Raw genomic sequence first — 25,089 nt, 5'->3', positions numbered from 1 at the left:
GCGCTTTCAAAGGGAACGGTTGTCCACATCGCCACCTACAACCGGGACTGCGTTGGTCTCGCTCGCGGCGTTTGCTTTGACAAACGTCAGTCAGCTCGACAGGCTTTCGCTTGGGCTCACGAAGACAAAGATCACCCGTAAAGACTCGATAGAATGTTGGGGCAAGTGCTGTTAGCAAGCGCCCATGATAGCCGGCACATAACGGGGGATGGGAGGCAAGCACCACGCTCGGCCGCCGTTGTTACTCCAGTGGTGATGTTTCCACGGTGCTAAAGAAATCCATTTGAGGCTGAGTCGGCCTAGGGGTAGGCCCAGGACCCGTTGAAATATTCGCCACTGTTATTGGTCGTGAGCGGGAATCGAACTCGGGTGACCGGGTTCGTGGCCCAATCCACTACCACTCCCCACATGATAGACTCGTGCACCCGACGTCATCCACGCGGTTATGCATTTGCCGCACACAAAAGAACCACAACAATCTACTACTCATGTTGGAACACTTGGCCATGCTCAAATGCAGGGATACCACACGCAGTACACCGTATTGTCTGGATTAAAAGACACACATGTTGTCCCCTGTAGTTGGAAGCAAAAGTTTGGGTTGTGCGTTTTAATCAGGTAGCTGTAGTTATGTGTTTTTTTTACCAGATTTTATATAACTTTATTGACACCGGGCACAAGTTTGGGATCGCGTCTTGTATGTTGAACTTCTTTCGCACCGTACGTAGCCAACCGTGCAAAATCCTAGGTGCGGTTTTACTTTCCGGAGCGTCTCATCATCCGCAGAGCGTGGTACGCACAAGTCATGCACAACTACACAATGAGTGAAGAGCCGTCATTAGCTTGGACCCTTCTGGGATCCACTATCAATGCTACTTCACATCCTGGGTCTGCTTGGCCAGCGTCTGAACAATCTTTACTATGTGGTCAACGTAACCCCGTGTGCGAACGCGTCTGCGATTCGGCGACCGAGGTAGTGTAGAATTCAATCCGTCACAATTTGCCTGAGAACACGTGACCGAGGCCCCCTTGCACACGCGTCCCTCACGCGTCTATACAGCACCGTACACAGCGGGGTGAAGGGCCCGAGACAACCCCCCCCCCTCACCCCCGGTGCCTTCAAACTAAAAGTGTGATATCCGTCGAAACGCGGGGACCCCCAAAGCGCGGGTCCCGGGGCGGTCGCCCCGACTCGCTGCCTACCGTAGGGGCAGCTCTGCGCGCATATTTACTGTGGTGTCGAATCGGCACAGGTGACACGCGCGAACTTGTTTACAGCAGCTCGCCATTGTAACTCGCGCGGGGAGGTGGCTCCTGGGCTCGATGGTGATTTATTAATCGTGTCAGAAAATCAATGCTGGTTTTCAGCTTCCAAAGTTCATGCGTTCCATACATAAATAATAATAAGCGCCGCTGTTCGGCAGTCCCATTGTGTGCGGAGTGGGTGACGCGTCCCACACACGCAGAAGTTACAGCAACAACAACAACAATCTCTTTACCTGAGGTTACAGCACCAGCTGGTAAAATCAAAACCTCGTGCATTTGTCGTTGTTATTGTTACAGGCACAGTGGAATAATATTACTCTGTGCATGCACGTGGCGTTGTTGGTTGGTGACGTTACAACTCATCGCAAACATTTTTCCGAGGGAACTCCCAGAGGCAGCTGTCCCCGTGCGGCGCGAGGTGACACGGCAGGCGTGTCACTTACATGTAATTATTCAATCCACTGCTGGATGGATACAGGCCTCACCATCTACGGTGACACACTGTGTGCCAATGTCCAGCACGTATTAAGGATTAGACAGATCATAGCCCCTGTTCCGAGCAACTTTAACTCTCCTTCGCAATCTCGTGTTATAATTCAACGTTGACTCTTGTTCTAAACCAGATGATAACAAAAGAAAACATTCGAATTCGGTACAAAACTCAATATTTCAAGAGCTGCAACGGATGTGACGACACACACACGCACTCACTACGTCACGAAGCAGTGCGTACAGAGCCGCGGGTTGCCCACCCCGGCTCTGAACTTGCCACGTTCGTTTAAAATAAACCAAAGCCCCTACGAGTAAAGGCTGCCTCTAGCCCGCACTGGTAAATGCAGACTGTAGCGCTGGCTGACATCTCTGCAGTCCTACAGAACCCGAGTTCTTCTTCCCTTACAACGCGAATGTGTACTCCCGGCTCTCTAACCCAGCTCAAACGCCCTTCGTAACCGCAGCGTTGCTCCAAACACCCCCAACGCCAACGCTGCACGATTGTGACTGGACGCGCAGGGCAGTGGCTGTGTGTGGCACCACCGATGCCACCCCCCACCACCCCCCGCGTTAATGAATAGTGGGGCACGACTTGGGGCACCGTCGATCTGCGTCACTTTTTGTTCCGCGCCGTTCCTGTGTCTCATTTACACGGCCACTGCCCTCGGGGTGGTGGTGGTGGCGGTAGTGGTGGTGGTGGTAGTGGGGGTTCAGCCTCCACGCGGCTCGCTCAACAACACTCAACGCACGCCTCTGATTTCGTCACTCCGTCTCCCCTTTGTTTAGCGACCTTCCTCGTCGCATGCCCCCCCCCGCCTCTCTCTCTCTCTCCACACACACACGCGCACACACAAAACAAAGACAGGGGAAGCCATGCGACGCAGCCATTAAATCCCACCATACATTTTAGAATGCGCAAAAGTTTCGTTGGGATTATTGACAGGCACGCATCCTGAGAGTTTGACTGCTGTATGTTTAAAGTTGGCACCTCGTCCGGGCTAGTTGTGTTTAAGGAGGCAGTTGCAGACAGTACTTATTGTAAGAATTTAGTTCGCGCGTACGATGTGCATCATTCCCCACAGTGTTTTTGCCGTAATCACAAACGCTCTCAGTCTCAAATCAGGCATCATCAGCAAGAGGAAGGCCGTCACAGAGAGGCGGGGTGTATCGCCACACATGTTCATTCGACAGAAGAAGAAGAAGAAACAAAGCCATTCCATTCACCACCTCGTATTTCTACTGACAAGTCAGCTCCTCTAATTAAAAAACAAGCCCTCAAGATGTAATTGACCTGATTGTCATCGGCAACAGCATCCCGCAAAACCTGGGAGCTGCATGCGTGGCCACCCCCTCCCACCCCTCCCACCCCCTCCTTCCTGGGTCACCCCCTCCCACCCCTCGCACCCCTCCCACCCTGGGCCACCCCCCCACCCCCTCCCACCCCCACCTACCCTGGGCCACCCCCTCCTCCCTGGGCCACCCCTCCCACCCCCTCCTTCCTGGGCCACCCCCTCCCACCCCCTCCCACCCCCTCCTCTCTGGGCCACCCCCTCGCACCCCCTCCCACCCCCTCCTCCCTGGGCCACCCCCTGATCCCTGGGCCACCCCCTCGCCCCCCCTCCTCCCTGGGCTACCCCCTCGCCCCCCCCACCTACCCTGGGCCACCCCCTCCCACCCATTCCTCCTCCTCCGTGAACTCTAAAGCACTCGCCTCCCTGTCAAACAGAGCGTCAGCCTCCGCCGACCTCTCCCCTTACGCAGTTTAAGTTTGAGCAGTAACCCCTTGGCTCGCCGGGACGAGCCCATCATTGAGATGCACGTGGCGTGCGCAGGGTGGCCGGGGGTGGTCCGGGGTGCCCCACCGTCCCTCCTTCCCTCTGTCGGGGGTTTGTGCTGCCCGGCCCCAAACCCGGGCCCCAACCCCGGCCCTCCCGCCCTCCCGCCCGCCCGGGTGTTTTTCAGCGGGCGTCGCCCCCGGCATCGAGAAACGGCGACGTGCGGTCCATGCCAAGGAGGCTCCTGAATGAGGGCGGCAAGGGGTGGGGGGCGTAGACTCGGCGTTTGGAGTTGGGGGTGGCGTGTGGGATGTGGGTCAGGGTAGGGGAGCCCCTGCGACCACCACCGCCAACCCACCCACCCACCCGTCCTCTCCCTCCTCGTGGTCACGAGTGTACGCTGAGACCAGTGCCGGATTAAGCGAGTGCGGGGCCTGTAGCATTTGTTATAAAGCGGCTCTAAATTAAAACAAATATTAAAACACACATTTTTAACTTGCATAGTAAAGTAATTGTATGTTTTCATTTGCTATACAGCCAGATAATATGACAACTCGCTAACCTTAACACCCAGTCGTTCATAAAAGTTGAAGGCGGTATCGTACTATAGCAATAGAGCAAGTGCAGAATCACTGAACCGGAATTGACAGCTTTAACACATTTAGCGCGGTGGCCCTTGAAAGTGCGGGGCCCGTAGCATCATGTGTGCTGCTAGGATAATTCGGCACTGACGGAGACTTGGCTTGGTGTTGTGCGTGCGCTGTCTGTCACCTGCACCGCCCCCCCCCCCCCACGTGAAACTCCGATTATTGGCGATCCTCTGGATGTGTAAATCCTCGTTATCCAGGGTCACCAATTCCGATCCACGAACACCCCTCGCATTTGTTGGATATTATTTTTCGCGATTGTGACGACGAGTCACCCACACAAGCGGTCACGGCAGGTGCTAAGTGAATTGTATTATCCTTGGATAAGAGGATGAAAATGATAATGCCAACAATGACGATCGTGATTCATTATTCGCAGATAACTATTAACCGATCAGTTACAGTTTAATAACAGTTGGCATACCACTACATGGACGAATGAGTCACTTACCATTACATGCCCAGGAAGTACATAATACTCTTGCTCTAAGTACTGTGCTTTATAAGAACTGCACGGTTTATTAATTGGAACATGAATCTCCGATAAATATTTACGGAATATAAACCGTATTTCAAAACACGTGTTTACAGTAGTCATGAGCACGGTTGGCTACGTACGGTGCGAAAGAAGTTAAACAAACGGTATACACGAAGGGGAGACGCAGGGGATTACCACTCGTAATGGACACGTTTAACCACAGGATCGGGCTACCACAGCATTCGTCATTGCAAGGCCTGGTGGCCTTTAGTGCGGACCCCGACAATACACAAAGAGCGAAAACACCGCCCCATCATCATAATCGCGCTGCTGTTAAGCCCCCAATGGTTTCAAATGTGCGGTGGTCCTCACACTGATGATGTCTTATCGGAGAAAGTGCCTCCCTCTGAACATTAGTGAAGAACATTGGGCTATCACGTGGTCTGCTGCTAATTGACTTGGCTCTTTCTCTGTTTTGGGAGATTACATTTCAAAATAAATTGAATCAATCACATATATTGTCATTTCATATATGAGCATCGAAATATGTATTTATACTGGAGGAATCCGATGAGCTATGAATCTCTTTGTCACAGATGCCCAGCGATATATTAATGGCTGAACACCAACCATGCACTTCCATGCATGCGAGCCGCGTTCCGGCAGGAACTTTCGTTTCTCTAAAGTATTTCTCTGCACTTCTAAGAGCATTACTGGCATCCCCCAACCTCTGGCTTCCCTGTGTCCAGTCTCCAGAGACTCCCCTGTATCTACCCTTTCACGGCGTAGCGCCGTTTGCACCCCAGGTGTGCGTATGGATTGTCCAATAAGAACGCACGGACCGAGTGATGGAGCACATAAGGACAGCATTACTCCTTTTTAAAGCTGTCATCAATACTACAAACGCCGTTGCTATATTGCACATTTTGAAATAATAATCAGGATGATGATTAGTGCCATTAAAATAAAAGTGTCTAGATGCACATGCACTGATTTGTTTTCAACACATTCGACCTAAACATATATCATCATCATCAGCAGCAGCAGCCATGGTCACAATTCACTGCCGGATGAATGCCTCTCCTAGACGCCGCCACTCCTCACGATGTAACAACAACAAAATCCACCCAGCACAGGCCCACGGGCCGATGTCATCGCTCCATCTCCTCGGCGGACGGGTGCTCTCCGACGCGTTTCGTGCAATGCCTGCAAGCCTAACGACGCCGAAAAATGAAAAGTAAATCCTCGCATAACGTTGCTGACGTCTGTTTTTCAGTTCCTCATTACCACCATAGCCTCCCCCCCCCGCACACAGGCGCGCATAACAAGAGGGGGCATGTGATACATAATACAACTTTAACACTCACGCTAGTTTAAAATCGTACAGTGTTCTTTTCCCAGACCCCAATTTCACAGCTGTTTAATTGCTCAGTTCACAGTGTTAGGGCAGCATTGAATTACCATTAGTGCCATTAATATTTATTAAACAGGTTCCCATACAATTAGCTACGTGGTGCACATTTAAATCACTACACTGTGGCGCACATGAACAAATGAGTCTCGTTTATTTGTTATCTGGTGGACAAAGGCAAAGATCCCCCGTGTAGCCTTAACAGACTTTAGGGGCAAGTGCTGTTAGCGAGCACCTATGAAGGTACACGAGGGAGTGGGTGGCCAGCACCACGCCCCGCTGCCTTTGTATCCCTAGTGGCAATGTATGTACTCTACACCAGGTACTCATTTGAGGCTGAGTTGACTTAGGGGAGGCCCAAGACCGGTTCAGATTATCGCTGTCACTGCTGTTGGCCATGAGTAGCAATCAAACAAGGGATAGCGGGTTCGTAGCGCAGTGCGCTAACCACTGCGCCACCACTCCCCATAATCTGGCCGACGCTCACGCGCACACACATACAAAACAAAGGTCCCCCGTATAGTCTGGAATAGACTGTTGGGCAAGTGTTGCTAGCGAGCACCCATGAAGGCCGGAGCGGCACACGAGGGGGTGGGTGGCCAGCACCACGCCCGCACGATCTGCCACACACACACACTATTACGGGTTTCTCTAGGGCATGTGCTGCTGGGAAAGGGTTAACATAGCATTGCGCCATTGTAGGGTTTGTACCGGTGAGTTTAACCGATCCAGCTAGCGTTTGTGGGGTGTGACAAAAAAACGAAATTATAAAGATTACTTCGATTTAGCTGTTGCGTGTCCTGTACTCGTCTTCCTGTGGAGACACTGACGCCTGCCATGAAAACGTGGAAATGACACCACTTGCTCAGAATCACGCATGCACAGCTGTCTCGGTTGTAGCGTCCACAGTCCACCCTGCAACACAGGCTGGTTATTCCAGTCTGAATGTGTGTGTAATGCAACAGATTCAACTCTGATGTCTATTTAGAATTAGGGCACATAACCAGAAATTTCACCTAGGCTACTGGGATTTTAGCAAAAGCTTCGAACGCCAATACCGCTGTTTCACACGCCTAATGTTCCAGCGACACACGAATATATAAATACCCGTCATTCGCCACTAAGTGACGGTGACGTGAAGTGTCGAAGGCTCGCTGACAGGAGGTCACGGAACAGAGGCGCGGGTGCCATGGGTTGACTGACTGAGATGACTGCTCGATGCACCACCAGCTGTACCAACTTGTTGCGAGTGTCGCTCACAATATTCCCACGCACAGGTCCATGACGGCAGTTACTCGAAGAGAAACGCGTGCTGTAACGCAACTGAAGTTGACTGCCTGTAGCGGTGATACATTGGAGTCAACCCCATCTAGATGTCCATGCGATCAGCGCAACGCCAGTTTGATTGTTAACACTTGTTGAGAAACGGACCCTGTCATCGTCATTGTATTTTGTAGGAAAACTGTTACGATGAGAATATTGCAGATTTTCTCTGCGTCTACTTCTTTGGGAAGGTTAGTGTCAGGCGTGTTCATTTAGAATGCGGGTGAAACACACGACAAAAAAATAACACGTACAAAATACAAAATGAAGTTTACGTGAAAACAAACTGCTCCCTTAAAATTCCGATGCAATCCAGCAGCAGCATCATCAGCAGCGTAGGTAGCAGGCATCCTGTGTGTGTGTGCGGCGCGTGTTTACAGTGGCCATGTGCGGGAGTAACAATGCCCTTTCGTGGCAAAATGTTGCAGTCACAATGTCCAAGGAGCGTAAACCATCACGTGAAGTGCGCTCATCCTCGCAGCAGCGGCGGCTTGTCGGCTGGGCCGTCGAACAAAGGCGGCGGTGGTCACCGCATCGCGCGGCGCTTTCAGATGCGACCGTCTGGAACGTTCTTCCTTTACGATATTAGGAAGCCACCGGGAGCTGCGTCACTTTTAAATCGTCTAGATTGACAAACTCACTTCTTTAGAACTGCTTTTTGTGTTTTAGTTTTATGTCCTTCCTCCGGTTGGCTGCGTATGTATGTACAGTATGTTGAAATAAGTTCAACATACTTACGTAACATTACTTAGATGCAGCTTTCTATGAACTGTACTCGTCTTCTTACGGAGGAGACTGACCCCTGTCATGATACATCGGAGCCAATGCCATCCCCACGCCCTGTATGTTCAACTTATTTCGCACCGTACGTTAAGCCAACCGCGCGATACGTTGGAACAACAACCGCGTGAGTGCGTGGGGGATCACCGCCACTGCCACTGTGTGAGACCGACAAACACACGGGTTCGTAAGAAGGGGGGGGGGTGGAGGAAGGGGGAGAGGAACACCGAGAGAACGGAGTGCTCACCAAAACTCATCGGGTGTCACGTATACAACGACTTATACACACACGTGACTTCTACACGTACACACACACGCGACTTATACACACACACACACACGCGCAACTTCTACACACACGACTTCTACACACACACGCGACTTACACACGTACACACATTTACACGTACACACTTCTACACACGCGTGCCTTCTACACGTAGACACTTCTACACGTATATAACAACAACCGCCATTCGCCACTAAGTGGCGGTGAAGTCACCACGACGCTTGTGCCAGGCTATGTGCACCTTGCGGCCACGTGAAGTGTCGAACGCCCGCTGGCAGGAGGTCACGGGGCAGACCCAGATGCCACAGGTCGACTGACTGAGACGACTGGCTGATGCACCACCTGTGCCCCTTATTGTGCCAACTTGCTGTGCTTTAGCTACCCAGCGCTCCGCTCGTTGTTGTGAGCGTCGCTCCTCCGCCCTCCATTGTTGTTGGAGGGCGACTGCCTCCAACTGTCCAGTAGCGTCCTTTACGAGCATCCTCCACAGAGGCCGATCTTGACACCGCTGGTACCAGTCATCGGCAAGTCCACTCAGCTCCACATCCTCCTGTACCACATCACTCCATCTCTTCTATAGTCCGTGCCGTGCCCATTTAGCCCCCTCGATCTGGCCAAACAAAAGCTGTTTAGGCCTGGGGTGGCTGGGCATGCGGGCTAAATGGCCCAGCCAGTGCAGCCTTGCCTGCCGGAGGAGCTCACCGATGGGACTTTGTCCAGATATTTCAAGGATTTATGAGCTCACACAATCCAGCCTGGGTAAAGCCAATTAAAATTGGCCCTCCACCCACGGCACTGCCCACCACAGCGTTGCCGCCTGGCACCACGAGGGGGTAGGGAGTTGTTTTTGCCGGACTACACGTACACACACACTTTTACACACATGTGACTTCTACACGTACACACACGTGACTTCTACACGTACACACTTCTATATGTACACAACGCAACTTCTACACGCACACGTTCAACTTCTACACTACACACACACGACTTCTACACGTACACACACACGCGACTTCTACACGTACACACACACACACACACGACTTCTACACGTACACACACACACGACTTCTACACATACACATGCTACATAGAAGTCGTCGTCACAGGATGAGTGTACCGTACAGTATTTAAGTATCGTTGAGTAACAACGTTGCGATGCACATACTATTTTTTTTATACAAACGTATGGTAAGAAGCTACTTCTTAAACTAAACTCAAACTGTAAACGAAACAGGGTAAGGCCAATTGAGCTATGTAGCTCTTGTTCAGAAGCGACCTGGTCACAAATGATAATTCAACAAAGTGGCTTATTGCATGGAAATTTAAAGCAGCCAAAATAATCTAAACGCATGTTGATTCTTAATGTGGAGGGAAAAACTGGAGGAGACGGAAAAAATTTCACGTGAACACGGGGAGAACACGCAAACTCCAATTATACAAGCGTCTTCAGGGTCGGGATCGAACCCACGAGCTCCTGCATACCAGGCGAGGGAGTTAACATCTCCCTGGCCACCGCGACTTCTCTGCTGGCTTCATTAGCCACGTCTGGCAGCTGGCGTGCGACCACTGCGAGCGTGGTTACAGGCAAGAAGATGGTGGCCCGGCTTGTTGCTCGCCAGAGGCGGCGTAGCCACGCATCTCGACTCGTGTAGCTTCCGCGCACTGCGAATCAGTTCACAGGCTAAACGTGGTCGGCAAGACCTCAGTGCTGGATTATCCTAGCAGCAAAAGTAGCTACAAATGCTATGGTCCCTAGCTTAATCCGGCACTTCAAGGCCTACGGTGTGGTGGAGCTCTTGGAACGTTGCGCAGGATACCGATGCATTCCTGAATCATTGGGCGAGTTTATTGTCTCTAACGCTCCTCTCTATGAGGTTTTTTTCTTTCTTTCTCCAAATTCCTCATTTACAAAGTGTCGCCCCACCCAAAAGTCACGTTGTGTTTAGAAATAATGGGCGGGGGGGGGTTCTCTTCCCCTTCTTTTTCCACAAGGGATTGAAAACAAAAATGCGTTCTCACAGCAGCGACGTTGATTCTTGACACAGAGAGTTTGTTCACGTCTTAGCTGACGCGGTCACAACTAAAGCGCACGCTTGTTTACGTTACGGGCGCTTAGCAAGGAAGGTCCCATCATCCAGTTGTTAGTTTCGCAGACTGGGCTTGCAGTGGATCATTTAACACGCCACAAGAGAGTGTCAAGCGAGGGGTGGCCCTTTGAAGCTTCGCACTCCACTTCGGTGGAGTTGTAACGTTAATGGGACCTGGGCTGAGTAGATGCAACGGCGTGCAGCCAAGCGACTTGGGACTATTTTTCCACCATGCCACCGTTGATAATTAAAAGCATTCAGTGGAAAGCAACGGGTGATGCGTAGAATTGGCCAGGGCATTTAACCATTGGCTGTACGACTGTATGGTGACCTGGTTTGAGGAGGTTTGCCTGTGGCAAGGTGCTATTGCTGTTCAGACTATTGAGTTCAGAGGCTGTGGGGGGGGGGGGGTGAGTGAACGTGGCTGGGGTGGGGGAGGTCGTGGCTCGAGGTCAAGGCGGAATTGGATGCGATTTTATTCTGAGCCGATAAGTGCCGGTTCAGGCCAAGAGGCCAAGTCTGGACACTGCATTGGTCAGCTTCGTTTTGTTTGGGGCGTAGCGCGGCACGACGACTCCTATCCCGAGTGTAGTAGACGCTGTTGTGGTCGTCTCTGGGATTATTGTACTCTCAAGCTCGATGTTGCAAATACAAAGATCCCCCATATAGCCTTAACATGCGGTCGGAGCAAGCGCTGCTGTTCGTGAGTAGCACTAATAATGTGAAGGCTGGAAACGGCACGCGAGGGGGTGGGGGATGTTATGCACCGTACCGAGTCTTCATTTTAGGCTGAGTTGACCTAGGGGAGTCCCAGGTCTGGTTCAGATACTTGTCACAGGTGTTGTTGGCCGTGAGCGGGAATCGAACCCGGGTCGCCGGGTTTACCGCTCCCCAGTGCAATGCCTAGAGCTGCTTGCTTGTTAATGTCGCCCCTAAGTCGGAGGTAAAGTTCAGATCTGGTGCCTATAACTTCATCTTGAGCAGCCCCGCGAATCTCCGTTGTGGTCTAGGATCGAGCCCCAATTGATGGGCCGTGCCGGGTAATGAACAGTTTCACGTTAACATACCGTGTCAACCCATACGGGTTTACTCCGCATTCTTGTGCAGGGAAATTTAATTTTCAGGTCCATACGGCGTACAGCAGTTTCAATACGGGCAACATTTTTTTGGTCTATTTGTTTGTGTTTCTTCCTTGGGATGGGACTTTGTAGGATGAACGTTGCGATGTTTATGGGCACGGGGTGGCCAATAAGTTCTGAATTGGTCTGTAATAAGGTAGGCACTGATAAGGGGTTGACAGGTATGCATTTAAACATGGTGAGATGAACGATAGAGATTGTTGTGTCTTGGGGGGGGGGGGGGGGGGTTAAGGGCCAATGACAGCACCGTTTCGTGAGTAAAACATCTCTACAGGGACATTAACGAATGTTAGCAAAACTAGAATGTCACCCTTTAAAAGTGCGTTGACTCATCAGTTATTGCCTTTAAGTTACAAGTATCGAGTCGTGCACGTTGTTGGGAATGGGTTGTTGACAAAGTGCGCAGATGACATGCGAATGTTATATTGCAGCTAGCGACGTGAACGCAACTGTAGAAACGGGACAGAACAAAAGATAAACAATACGCACGAGACGAGACAGATTAAACACGCGGGAACACAAGGATGACAATGATTACGACTGCACGTGGATGTATGCATAACGACATAAATGGGCCGTTCTATGGCAACAGTGGGTGTACTATACACAAGGGCTCCCTAGACGGCAGATTCCAGAAGTCACGGAGGTCGGGTCAGGACATGACAGTCTGGGTGACCCCACGAGAGCACGTGACCGGACGAGGGGGCACGGGGGCCCCCAGAAGGGGTGAGCGGGCCACGTGACGTGGACCCAGACTCTTCGCGAAGGATCGAGAAGGGGGCGTGACCAGGGGCGGAGCCCGGTCACGCGACAGGAGATAGAAGCCAGGAAAGAAGTCGTTTTCTTTGCTCTTCGGTCTTCAGTCTCCGTACGCGATGACACGATGGCGTGTCGGCTGTTCTGGTTCAACCATATAGGGATTCCGTTCAAGTGGTTAGGTGGTTAGGAACGGTGACCACCACCTTACGTAGTTAACCTGTAATGTACATAGTCGCTCAAAATGTACATAGTTAACCTTGGAACGTTGAATAGCATTGTTTGTGTTAGAGAATACAACGTGTTGCCTCCCAGTCTTGGTGTGCACCTGATTAGAACGCACTACAAATGTATGTTGCACTTCTTTTGAACCGTACGTAGCCACCCGCGATGAGACGATATGAACGAGCCTGAGTACAGTGTGCAGGCTAAGATAACATGGCATTGTTATGAGACGCGGCAGTGGTGTGAGGAAGACCAACAAGAGCAATTGGCAACACACATACACACCCCGGTTTACGTCGAGGATGCGTTCCTGAAAGGCACGACGACGAATATCGAAACGTCAATCAAAGCGATTTTTTTCTCCAAATCACCGAAATACTGTACATAAATAATCTATTGTACCCTGCAGTACAGTAAAAAAACATTATGCGGGACGTTGCAGGGTAGTTCGTGTGCAGTGGTAGGTGGGGACAAAGGCTGAGAGGCGACGCACATTCGGTAGTTGCGGCGTTAATAAGAAAGTGACGACGTACTTGAAACGACGTAAAATGTGGAGACGTACATCGGGCTATGAACTGTATTGTATTAATCTTGATTTGAAGCTTTCGTGACTGCAGGAATCCATACTCTTTGGTTCTTTCTGTGAAGTCACGTAGTTAGAAATAAAATAAAACAAATGACGACGTTTCAATCGCAACACAAGCGGTCGTCATCAGGGTAATATGAACAGATTAGCTGAGTGCACGGATTGGCTAAGCTGGTAAAACTGAGAGCCGTCTACATGGCAATTATACACCGGTTGTTGTTGTTGGTGTCGACTTGCCCATTAACTATGACTAACATCCGAATGTATGCCAACTTAAGTGTGATCACAATGCCGAACTAGCCAGCGTGTTCCCAAAGTTGCCTCCCCCTTGTGACCCCACAGCGTGGCCTACAAACCTCCCCCCCCCCCACTAGCCCTGGCTTTAACCTGGCGAGCGATGGGGCCGGTGTTCCCGTTACTCTGTGCACGTGAAATTCCCCGGCCCAGCGGCCTATCGGGCCCAGCGCCTGCCGCGTCCCCACCCAACACGGGGGCTGGTGCTGGGGCGAGCGACTCTGTCACCAGTGACAGGGATTGGCATAACAAACATCGGTCCAGGCGTTTTGTAAACACACCGGCCCAAATTCGGGCTATGGGCAATTTGTTTAATTGTTATTTTTGTTCAATAGTTGTTGTGCGATGACAAACTTGTGTTGTACTAAGTAGCTAAGATGTTGCGGTGTGACGACGTGTTGGCGTGATTTGGCCGTGCGATCTCCTTGGCCAATTTGGGGGCTGGGTCCAAAGAAACACAAATGGGTGGATGGTGAGAAAGGATCTTTGGGGGCTGCTGAATATGGGGACTTAATGCCGGCTGAGAGCGTAAATAAGGAATGAAGCATACACATTCCAGAAGAATTCCCTCATCAAGACTCTATACCATAGAGCTCAATGCATCTCCGACCAGGAACACATTGCCAGTGAACTCAAACACGTACGCCAAGCTCTTAAGGCTAATGGTTACTCCGACTACACAATCCACAAAGCCATCACTCCTACCATCAAGAAGGATCCTGTTGAGGAGCCTTTCAAAACCATCACCTTACCCTACATTGCTGTGGTCACAAAACAGATCTCCAAAATCCTGATAAAACACAAGATCCAGGTCCGATTCAACACAGTACATAAAATCCGTGATCTGGTCCCGTCTGTAAAAGATGTGGTTCCAGACATACAGTACCCTGGCGTCTACAAACTAAGTTGCCTCTGTGGTAGCAGTTACATTGGAGAAACCAAACGACATGTCTCTGACCGCATCCGTGAACATAAAGCAGACTTGAAACACGGTAGGACACACACCTCAGCCGTGGCGGATCACTGTTACAATTCAGTGGGCTCACATGATATTGACTTCTCCAAGACAGAGGTTCTCTGCAAGCCATCTGGCTACCATGAGAGATTCGTTCATGATGCGATCCACATATACAAACACAGAGACAATTTCAACCGAGAAGATGGATTCTGGCTCAGCAATCATTGGAAGGACGTAATAAACCATTTCGGATCTTAACTGATTGTGTTCACGTTTACGGTGACCTTCATACCGCAGTCCACTCACTGGCATTGACTATATATCTTTTATTCTCCGCAGCGAATGGATTCCTTGCTCCACTGCAAGCCTCCTACCAGCACTCTCCCATTGACATATTTCGTTGCTTCCTCTTAGTATTTTTCACGCGACGGTCAATGGTATAGTGTATAGCGGATTGTATAATAATAAATAGTATAAAATTGTAATGTTTAATACAATGTATAAAGTAATATATAGTATCGTAATTGTATAGTGAATATACAGCAGTGTGATATACAGTAGGGTGGGTAGAATAATACATAGTGTAATATTACAATGTATAAGATGGTGTATAGTAATACAGTATATAATTTAATGTTGGGTTTGTCGATGGCAGTATATAGCAGGGGGTAGACCCGTGTGATGTAAGAGAATAAAGTTTTAGCTGAAAGCATATTATAATTTTGCGACGTAGAATTATAATGTATTACTTACTGTTAGTAGATCAGCTTATTGGAGAGTATATTTAGTATACTGATGACACTATGTAGTTTATACTTTAGTTGTTTACGTAGTGGTTTAGTTACTGCAGCTACATACTATTAACATTCCTTCACTTCATTAATGCTACTCCTACCCCCTCCCTTTGATTCTGCTAATCCTGCATAATGCACGGGCATAATGACTTTCAACCCCCTTCCCACCTCCTACGCACTTCACAAGTAGTACTAATCCCATATCTGCATTTCCCATAAATATGCTAAATTCCTATTGATATGTAAATTATTTTGTTAAGACGCACCTTCCCGCTCCAAACTAGCTTAAATAGACACTCCAGGCCTTGGGCGTGTCATTCAGAAGCTGTCTTCTCGACAGACCTGTTTCTTCACCTGAGGACGGCTGCTTGCGTTGTGGCCGAAACGTCGTGAGAATTATTTTATTATGTTTTATTTTTATTATTTGATTACTTCCCTTCTACGTGACTTTACCGAAAGAACCAAGAAGATGAATCCCTGCAGTCACGAAAGCTTTATATCGAAACATTAGAGGTAATAAAATATGTTAATTAAAAAAAAATATTTTATATATTTATAAATATTTTTACTCCGATTACATGTGCAACTTCGGCACACAGACCGGCCCCACAGGGCATTTTGCCATATGGACTGCTGCCCTATGACCGGTCCGGGGCCTGTTCGCCACACTGTGTTTACAACTCGGGGCGAGTTCTCCCCCCATAACAACGGCGCTCTTCCGCCGTGATGGTCTGCGGCTGCTGCGTAGCCACGAGCCCGTCGGTTTGATCGCTTGCAGCCGAGCCAGGCTCGCACCGAGACGAACGACTCCGATGTTCCGACGTTGGCTCCACATTCTTGTGCAGAGAAGCAGCCTGGGAGAGTGGATCGTGTGCCAACACGACGGGTGACGGGACGAAGCCCGTTATCTTTACCTCGATTCATTTCGTGCAAGAACCTCACATCCCACGTTTAGCAATGACCTGTCGTGAAATAATAAAAAAACGAACCTACGTGGTTTTCCATAACTTGTAAACCAATGATAAAAAAAATCAATTAATCCAGCTGCCAGTGGGCTTTGTATAATAGTTGAAATTAAATGTCATTCAAATTCATCGCCGTTGCGGATTTATGATGTCCCAGTCGTTTTTGGGCTTCATGTCACCAAGGCTCATCAGCAGGGTTGTGGCCTCTTTAATGAATGGTATTGGGTATCCATCCCATTGCTATCAGCTAGAGCCAGCCCTGAACAACGAAATTGGTTAACATTGAGCTTGGATGTGCGGGGAATTTGTGAGACCGTTAGAGGAAGGAGGTGTTGGAGACACAGACAATAGTCTGGCAAGTGGTAGATCTGAGAAGAGGGTTGGAGCAAGGTATGAGCCTGTGTTCCACCATGGCACAGGATATCTTGAGAGAAAGAACGAGTCCTTGTAGGGAAATGTAGGAGGATCGGTGTTGATAGACGAGGTCAGATGCAGGAGTGATGGGTGCAGGAGAGGCCTGTGTAGTTATGGAGACATTCACAGAGGGTGTAGTGGCAAATATTTGGCAAATTAATGGGATCTCAATTTTTTTTAAATAGGGTACTTGTTGAGTGCTATGCCGTTTTATCTTCCGTAAAAAAGAGTCTGCGCATCCAATATCTTCCTTCCTGCTTTTTTGTGTTTAGTTTGTTGTCCTTACAAGAAAATTTAACTTAAAATCTAATCGGCCCAAAGAATCAAACCCCGTGCCACAAGTATGCTTAAAAGCACAAATACAATTTTAACCACGCACGGTTGTCTACGTACGGCGCAAGATAATTTCAGCGTAGAGGACATGCACACAATCTAGATCTTAAGTTTTCGTGACTGCAATGATCCATACTCTTTAGTTCTTTTGGTAAAGTCACGTCGGTAAAAAAAAAATGTAATTTTTTATTTTATTTATTATTTATTTTATTTTATACCTACGTGACTTTACCGAAAGAACTAAAGAGTATAGATACACACAGTTCGGACGTTTGTAGTTGGGCACTTCGAGCCCCCTACCTAGGCACGTTCGTCGAACCCCAAGCTACAAAACATTGCTCCGGTAGAGCAAGTCTCCCGTTTGCATCGGGCAGCATCAACAACCACGCCAGCAGCTGGTGGCCCAGGCCACACGGCGGATGCTCGTCTACGAGTGAGTGGGGGGGGGGGCAAGCAACTCGAGGTCACGTTTGCTTGTCGAGAGCAAATAAACAAATTGTCTTGGCTCATTCGTCGTGAGCTTTGGGCGCGCGTGGGGTGTGGGTTTATATAGACGGGGACGCAAGGTTTGTAAAGCAACGGGAGCCCGACGGTTGTGTCCGGTGTTTGATGTACAACACGAGGGGCCCGGGCTCCTTTACGCGTGGGTCGTGTCACCGCGTGTACCCCGAGGCGATGAGATTGCGAGCCACCTGAGACTCCCTTGTATCGGGAGGACGTGTGCGCACTGCAATGCGAAGCTGGCAGCCTGGGTTCCAATTCCCCCGGCGACAGCTAACGTCGATGGCGAGCGACATCCGAACCGGTCCCTGGGCACCTGGTGGACAAAGCTACGAGTTGGAGCCCAACCTTGGACAGCCACCACGAGATATGTTTTCAACCACAGTGTACAAAAATAATTAGAATAAACACTTATTAAAACGCAATTCATATATTTAAAAAAATTAAAATGCTTTCATTTACGTCCCACGTTTTAATTTTAAGTTAATTGGAGAAGTAACGTCTGGCCTCCGCAGAATTGCGCATCGCATGTTTGTTGCCGTGTCCGTGTTGTTGGAGTGTAGCCAGGTCGACAAGCAGAGCTGTCGTGGCTGTATTTTGCGGGACCATAAAACGACGCCGTGATTAGGGCAAGAGGAGCCGCGAGATACTATAGCCTCTTGGTGCGACCGTGCCAGACATCACATCTTGGAGGGGCACCCCCCACCCCCATGAGCTGATAACACTGGTCAACACACTTTTTCTGGCATAAGGTATTCCAACAGTTTGAATGTAATTTTGGGGTGCTGATTCCAAATCTGGCATCAGTTTTTGTCTATCACATCAGGTTTTTGAGATATCAAATATTGCATTTTCAATAAAAAACTGCAGAAGAAAAATATTAAATAAATGTGGATATCTACATAAAATGATATTATAAACACACTATCCTAAAAATACAGCACCATATTTTAACACTAAAGCAGTCACTGACTCGCAACATCTTGCAATCATAAGTGACAGAGTTAATTTCGGGTAAAATCAATGAAAATGGGGTATGCCGATAGCATAAAAATGAGATGTGATAGAGCAAATCTGAGACCAGATTTGGAATCAGCACCCTGAAATTAGTCTAAAACCGCTGCAAAAGTCCAGGCCAGAATTTGTTTTGACCAGTGTAATGCATAGCTATCAAACCATACGGTTTACCCCGTGTTTTTGTACAGGGAAATAAGAGTTTTCAGGTCCAAACGGCGTACAGCTATTTCAATACGGGCAAAACATAATGTTTGTGTCTATTTGTCTGTGCTTCTCCCTCGTGATGTGACTTTGTAGGATGAACGTTGATATTTATAAGGGGCACGGGGTGACCAATAAGGTCTGAGTTGGTCTGTAATAAGGTAGGGCGCTGATAGGGGGTTGACAGGTATGATGATGTCGTTACTACTCCGCCCCTGCTGGGCACCCACCTCCTTCACCAACCCGCACTGACCCGCGTGGTGAAGTATGGTCAAACGACCTCCCGTGGCCGACGTGGCACAGGGAAGGGGCCGTCCATAAATGACGTCATACACCTAGGGGGGAGTGGGGTCAGACATTTGTAACGATGTGTGACGAGGGGGGGGGGCTTTGAGAAATGTGACGTCACATCAAAATGCGCAACTTTAAATAATATAGACAACATGTTCTACTTAATTAAATAGACTTTTTAATAAATGTTTTCTCCTACAACATCAGAGTGCAGCGCCACATTAAATACGTGCTACAATAACAATAGTTTAAAGCGATTTAAAGCATGTTTTATATCTTTTTGGGGGGGGGGCAGAGCTTTGTAATGTCATATTTTAGGGGGGGTCTGACTTTTTGTGACGCCGTGTGACGACGAGGGGGTGGTCAAAAATTGTCAAAAATCGCGTGACGTCATTTATGGACGGCCCCGAAGGCCTTCATTCGCTCAGCCGTTGATTGACAAAGAAGTGTAACTTACAAGCGCAGTACTTGTCAATCCGATCTGTTTTATCTGTGCGCGGGGCATTTGGAACGCGGTGTCGTGAGGGGTGCAATTGATTTTCCTCTAAGTCGACCGAAGCCCTTGCGTTACGGCGAGTCACTAAAGGCGGTAATTCTCGTATGGATTTACCATCGGGCGCATTTGACGCGTGCCTCGTTTCTCGAGACTTTATCGCCCCCGCGTATCTATCGTGTGCTTGGCGAGAGAAACATCTTCAGGTCGAATTTGCTCCGCGGCTGCGACACGAGGTTTTACATACAGTGTGCTCAATAATGAACACGTGCACGCATGCGTGCGCGTGCTTAGATACGTACATGCACAACACTTAGTATGTGACCGGTTTATTTGTCAAAGAAAGCTTGCAATGTTTGTATGCATGTCGCGTGTGAAGGTGTATTGACGGGTACCTCTAATGGAGAAGTTGTCATTCGTCATAGCCTAATGTTTTCTTTTTTAAAGATCGTTTCGTGAGGTGTTACATCCGAATATAAATCACTCTGCTGCCAAGGACTTTCTGTCTCCTCTAATCCACACAGTGTTCAACCACCACACTGCAGGTCCCTAACAACACAGCCACTCACTTTATCACTCATCCACTTACTCAACTACTCACTCACCCACTCACTCCAGCTCACCTACTAACCCACTTACTCTACTAACCAACACACCCACTCAACCACCACATGTCAGGTCACAGCAACACAAACACTCACCCACTCACTCACTCTGTCACTCACCCACGTGCTCAACTACTAACGCACCCACTCAATCTCTCGCTCACCCACACACTCACTCACCCACTCAACCACCACATGTCAGGTCACAGCAACACACTCACCCACTCACTCACTCTGTCACTCACCCACGTGCTCAACTACTAACGCACCCACTCAATCTCTCGCTCACCCACACACTCACTCACCCACTCAACCACCACACTTCAGGTCACAGCAACACACTCACCCACTCATTCACTCTGTCACTCACCCACTTACTCAACTGCTCACTCACCCACTCACTCTGTCACTCACCCACTTACTCAACTGCTTACTCACCCACTCACTCACTCTGTCACTCACCCACTTACTCAACTGCTCACTCACCCACTCACTCTGTCACTCACCCACTTTCTCAAATGCTTACTCACCCACTCACTCCCTCTGTCACTCACCCACTTACTCAACTGCTCACTCACCCACTCACTGGCCCTCCTGCTCACCCACTCACTCAGTGACTCTCCTGCTCACCCACTCACCCACACTCACCCACTTACTCTACTTACCCACTCACACACTCACCCTCTTACTCTACTCCCCCACTCACCCACCAGGCTGCAGCTCACAACACTCCTCTCACTCTGCGTTCATTCCCTCGCACTGCGAGCTAGACGTTGTAATTCCTTCCCGTCGTCTCTTTTCTCCAATCTCAATCCGAGAGACGTATGAACCCTCTACCTGCTGGATACCTCCGACAATGCTCGCCGCTGCGGGGCTTGCGGTGAACACCACGGATGTGCGTCACGCAGCAACCTCTCGGCTATGGGGTCGTCCATAAATGACGTCACGCACCTAGGGGGAGGGGTCAGACATTTGTGACGATGTGGGACGAGGGGCGGGGGTGAGAAATGTGACGTCACATCAAAATGCGCAACTTTAAATAAATAGACATGTTCTACTTATATTATTGGTTCTTTCGGTAAAGTCACGTAGAAGGGAAATAATAAAATAATGCAAATATTGTTTAATATTTTTATTACTTTATTATTTACTTTCTACGTGACTTTACCGAAAGAACCAATAATATGAATCCCTGCAGTCACAAAAGCTTTAAATCAAAACATTCTACTTAATTAAATAGACTTTCAAATAAATGTTTTCTCCTACAACATCAGAGTGCAGCGCCACATTAAATGCGCAGTACGCTGACAATAGTTTAAAGAGATTTGAAGCATGTTTTATATTTTTTGGGGGGGGGGCAGAGCTTTGTGACGTCATATTTGAGAGGGGGTCTGACTTTTTGTGACGGCGTGTGACGAAGGGGGGGGGGGTCCAAAATCGTCCAAAATCGCGTGACGTCATTCATGGACGGCCCCTATGACAAGCAGCACCAATACACAAAAAAAACAAATCCCAGGCCAACAAATCCCAATTGCCGCTGCCCGGATCATCTTCAGTCTCCCCCACCACTGCCACACATCGCCTCTCCTCGTCCTGCCACGCTGGCTTGCCGTCTGCTATCATCGCTGCCTTTGCGAATTCCTCACCCTCGTCGACAAACCTCTCCGTGGTTTCGCCCCAGCGTATCATCATCTCGCCTCCACGCTCCTTCTCGCCCCTCTGCGTTCACAATCACAGCCGTCTCTCTGTCTCTGCCCCCCCCCCACCGTCTTCCCTGTGTCCAATCACCATTCACTTCTGGCACTCCTCGCACTGGACCTGCCCCTTCACGGTTGGCTACGTACGGTGCGAAAGAAGTTCAACATACATACACGTCAAACAATCGGCCTCACTGTCTATTTTTCGTTCTCCTCCCCCAAAACACTCACTTGCTTTCCCTCGATTACCCCAACTCCCCTTACCTCTCCCTCCCCCCATCACGAACTCCATCCCTCTTTGCAACTTCCATAACCATCCGTCATCGACCACTCACTGCCGCTTTCATCATCGTTTATTTCACCCATCGGCGTCATATTCATCACGCAATGCCATCCTTCTCGGCAACCCATCTCATATCATCACGCTGTACCGCTGCACAAATTGCTAACACTGCCTTAGTCAAGGCGCTCTACGGTAAATTAAAGTAAGACAAGAGCTGCCGCGCGTTATGTCCACCACCACCACCACGTGAGCTTTGTAGTAGCCACTGAATGGATGACCCCACTTCTGGGCACCCTCCTGGCTGGCGATCGCACCGCGTCAACGCGTTGTGTGGCGTTGCCCTTGCGTGGATGTGCGGTGGCCTTTCACGTCCATTGCGGGGAAGCGGTGGCACGGTGGTGATTAGTGCGGCTGCATCATGAACCAAACATAAATTTAGTTATTTATTTTACCAGGTAAGGGCTATGTAGCTATTTTTCAGAAGCGACCTGGCCACAAATGATAGCTCCACGAAGTGGCTTGTCGTGTGGAAGTTCATTGCAGCCAAATGCTCTCATACGCACGTTGAATCTAAATGTGGAGGGAAAACCCCGGATACAAATCCACGCAACCACGGGGAGAAAGACATGCAAAGCCCAAATATACAAGCGTCAGGGTCGGGATCGAATCCACAACCTCTTGCATACCAGGAGAGGTAGTTAACATCTGGCCACCGTGGCGACTCGAGTTCGATTTCCTCTGACGACCAATAACGGTGGCGGGGAATATTTGAACGGGTCCTGGGCCTCCTGTGGGTCGACAAAGCCTTATATGAGTGCCTGGTGCGGTGTGTAATCATCGGCACTGGGGAGACAAAGACGACCAGGTGTGGAATAAACATCATGTCATGGACTAGTCTGTCAAAGACTGCAGCCCCCGACCCAACAGTGGACGTTTTTACATCTTCTAGATTTGAAGCTTTAGTGACTGCAAAGATTCATATTCTTAGGTTTTTTCGGTAAAGTCACGTAGGTAAATTTTTCTTTTTTAATTAATAAAAGTAAAATAAAAATAAAATAAAAATCACGACGTTTCGGAGGCAACACAAGCTTCCGTCTTCAGGTGGAACCGTCACAGCACGATAGCTGTATCAAGTGAGAGAAATTCCAAGAAACAGTATTTGTATATATACTGCTTGAGGGTGGGAGGAGCCAAGGTAGGCCCTGAATATTATTTTGTGAGGTTCGGTGCGACTGAAGCACGCTGTTAAGAATGAGCCTTTGTTGTGTAAACTAGGTGCGGATGATGTAAAGGTGTGTGTAAAAGGGACTGTGGGTTTTGCAGTCGCTGTGAAGTTTGCGACGACGACGATGCTCTGTCAGGGCGTGGCTCGCAGTCTCAATTTCGCATAATTTGCAAGATGTGGGCAGCAGTGGCATGGGTTCGATCCCTGGTCTTGGCATCCCTAGTGGCGATGTGAAGCAGACCTGAGCCTCCCCTAGGTAAACTCAACATTAAAACATTGCTCGTGCAGCATGTGAGTGTGTCAGCATCTCCACGGAACATACAAAGGTAGTACTGGCTGTACCACCCCATTGTGTAGCCTTAATAGGCGCTTGCTAACAGTAAATGAACTGGCATTATACAATGCCTATGTGCACGTGTGCACGCGTGTGCGCGTTTGTAAAGAATGAAAAATGCTATTTAAAAAAACACATTTCAATAAAAAAAGTCACCTGAAGTTTTTTTTTTTTAAACCGAGCCCTGAATCATCCAATAAAACGCAAAGCTCTACGGCGCAATGTCGTAATGGTGGCAAAGGGGGCTCTCGTAATGTTGAGACCAGATGTAATCAGGGGTACATTTATTGTCCGGCTGCTGATTTAACAACGGGAGAGGTCTCTAAAGGGCTCCAAGTCGACATTTGTCTGCGGCGGATTCGCGACCACATCGCGTGCCGGCGACGGCCCACATTTATTTTATTTGAAAACATTTCCAGCAGGTTACATTTTGTTTTAGATACTGTACAATGCCCGGACATTAAAACGAACCGCACATTCACTCGAATTGAGAATCGTACATGGCTGTCATCACTCGTAGACTAAATGCTTGCTTGCAGAGGCCGAGAGTCTGTGGGTAACCGTGTACCCACAGAGACAGCTGCCACTGGGGATACCCTTTGAAATGTGTTCAGATGAGATGCGGTGTAAAGGCGCTCTTGAGATGCCCAGGCTTCGAGGATCGCACCCTCTTTCGAAGACCATAATCACGACCATCAGAATCTGAATATGTATTGAAACTGGAGGAATCCGCTGAGCTACAGAACTCTTTTTTCACCAATGACCCTTCCCATCATCATGGCCCTTGCACGGTCGTTGGCTCGGGAACTATCACGCATGGCGGAGTGACGCGCCGGGGGGGAGGGTGAGATTTCGTGAGCGAGGCCGACTTCACCGTGGTAGGAAAGTAGTTCCCCCAGTGGAATCGTCTGCCCTGGTAAATGTTTACTGCTCACTCAAGGGCCATCAGGAGTGCCGATTTGCCCCTCGGCTCTGCTTATACGTGTCAGCGTTAGGTACGCGCGTGTGTGTGTGTGTGAAAGCATGGCTGTGTTTCTTTGTGCTTGTATGAACAATGATGATCGTGTCAGTACGCGTAGGTGACGGTTGTGCGTGTGGGGGTGTGGTGGCGAAGTGAACCCGGGCCACACGGGGTCGATTCCCGCTCACGGTCAGCAGCAGTGGCGATGATCCAAACCGGCCCTCGGCCTCGCCTAGGTGTGGAAGCATCAGCAGAGGATAAATCACGGCGGCCGGGCGTGGTGCTGACCACACTCTTGCCCGTGCCAGCTTTTCACAGGTGCTCACCACGCCGGCCTTTGCCCCAAACGTACGTTGGGGTCACCCACGTACAAATGAAAAGCGGGAGCCTGACAAGGTGACGCTCTCTCGCCATAGCAGTGATTCACACAGCGACATCGTCAGATGATTTGCCGACAGGT

The 25,089-nt window shown here is 49.3% G+C and overlaps 1 protein-coding gene across 2 annotated transcripts in view; it reads left to right on the top strand.

The window, feature by feature from the left end:
* The window catches only part of LOC144728964 (homeobox protein Meis1-like), a 253,698-nt gene that overhangs the window by 23,126 nt on the left and 205,483 nt on the right, over positions 1 to 25,089 (top strand). The window lies entirely within an intron of this gene.

Source organism: Lampetra planeri, chromosome 30, assembly GCF_965212315.1.
Source record: "Lampetra planeri chromosome 30, kcLamPlan1.2.h2, whole genome shotgun sequence".
In the NCBI taxonomy this organism is placed as follows: Eukaryota; Metazoa; Chordata; class Hyperoartia; order Petromyzontiformes; family Petromyzontidae; genus Lampetra; species Lampetra planeri.
Note: the sequence above shows the minus strand (reverse complement) of the source record. Positions and strands in the feature narration are given on the sequence as shown.